A 2,125-nucleotide genomic window follows, 5' to 3' on the forward strand; every position below is an offset into this window, starting at 1 on the left:
TCACTGGCTGGTTTCAGCCAAGAAACTGGTGCTGCAAAATAACCCTGCAAATTCCCTGAAACAGATGGCTGAGTAGATGAGGGAAACCCTCCCAGAGTCCCCTCCGAAGGAAAGGCTGCAGTATGAATGCATCTCCTAACAACTGATACCAGGACTGAGCGGAACCTAAGTCACATTTGAAGGAGCCACCGCGCTGCTCTTAGGGAGAACGGTTTTTAACCAACTAGGGCAATTGATGCTTGGTCTTAACTCTTCACTGGGCAGATCCTCCCCATTTTACTACAGGGCACGAGAGGAGACAGCTATTTACCAGTTCCCAAAGCCACTGCCATTGCTTCACACTTCACACCTCCAGAATCTTTCCTAGGATTACAACATTGCAAATCCAACCCATGCTCCCTCTAGCCTGAATTGTATTCCTACTCCCACCTATGCATGTCAGGAGAGAAGAACGCAAGGGACATTTTTAGAGCTGTTTCAATCGAAGGCTCATGAACCCTGAAAGGCAAAAATGAAAGATAAAAAAAAAAACCACAGAGAATAAACTGAATAGACAGGAGGTAAGAATCAGCCTCCAAGACTGACACAGGGGAGTAGAAGAAGATCAAATTGAGGAAGGTGATAGAAGGAAAATTAAAACTGGGGAGTTAAAAAACCACCAAGTACAAGTGTGGTGTGGAAGCAAACACCAACTGATGAAGAACAAAAGTTACCAACACAGAAAAGGAAAGCAGAAGCGGCAATAGGGAGAAAAGCTAAAACTAAAAGCACACCGTGCAGCCCCTTTACCCTTAGGTCCTACATCCTGCCTTCCAGCAGCCAGCTCCAAGAATTCACAGGTCAGGAGCGAGGCCTCTGAGGAGGGTCTGAGCCCACTTTCTCCGTGAGCACAGGCTAGGCAGAGGGAGACAGCGGTGAGATCCCTCAGGAGCCTTCCCTTCTCCTGAAGGAGGCTGAACAGCCCCGGCTCCATCAGCCTTTCCTCACACACCACCTGCTCCAGCCCCTGACCATCTCGGGGGGCTCTGCTGCTGTCTCCCCGTTTGTCAAAACCTCTCCTGTGCTCAGGGGACACAGCCACCTCGGGGCAGCCTTGTGAATGCCCAGGACGGAGCAATCAATAACCCTTTCCATTGACCACCTGCCCACGCACTAATAAAACCTGACACTTTCAACCACAAAACCTAGGACCTTTTGAGATTGTGTGCATGTGTGTTGGGGGGCGATTCTGATTTTTTGACAATGACTAAGAGATTCAATTTCTCGTTACCAAGATTCAGGGCACCTGGGGATAAAACACAACACTATTCTCACAGCATCAGGGTGAGAGCTGATACCACCACACTCATTAACCCTCTGAGTTGTTTTAAACGCTCTTGCCAATACAAACAAGCAAAAAACCTCATTCAGAGACAGACTTCTCTGCCCGGCGGGAGGGAATATGTGCAGGGAGCTGCACCGGCTTGGAGACCCTGGCCTCGCTCCTCAGAAGTGCCAATTGCCTTCCATTCCCACAGTATTAAGGAGAGCCAAGTGCCGTAGGCTATATAAAACAGTTTGCCGAGTATAAAGGTCTCCATGCAACACTCCTTACAAAACGGAACTCTTCGATATTCTCTTTCTTACAAGAAAAGCATTTCCCTCCCAGTCTGACATGTTTTTAAATACTAAAGAAATGGAGATGAAGAAAAAAAAACCCTCATCGTCCTTTTCCATTAGCCAACCAAGGCTACCCAACAAATAACCAAAGACATAGAACAAAACGTGCGGCCGGATTTTCAAGTTTCTTCCCCTTAAAACCTAGAGTGGCTAGGAACAAATGTGAAGAACAAACAAGGGCTGGCTCTCCGTACCATCAGGAGATGGCTCTTTAAAGTTAAATATTTGGTTTTTAGCAGGCAGAGAATATTATGTTTATAGATTTTTATTTTTTTTTCCAAATGACACTAAAGAGAAGGGCAGAAAACCTTCTGGATGAGAAGGTCTAAAATAAGTATCCTTTACATCAAAATACCTGCAATACAATAGCACGTATTTGAAAGAAGGTTTCTCGGGGAACACAGCAGTCGGTTTTACGAGCACACTTACAGCAACACGCACGTTTCCCGGACTAAAACAACTTCCA

Source organism: Cariama cristata, unplaced genomic scaffold (genome assembly GCF_000690535.1).
Source record: "Cariama cristata isolate BGI_N322 unplaced genomic scaffold, ASM69053v1 scaffold83, whole genome shotgun sequence".
Taxonomy (NCBI): domain Eukaryota; kingdom Metazoa; phylum Chordata; class Aves; order Cariamiformes; family Cariamidae; genus Cariama; species Cariama cristata.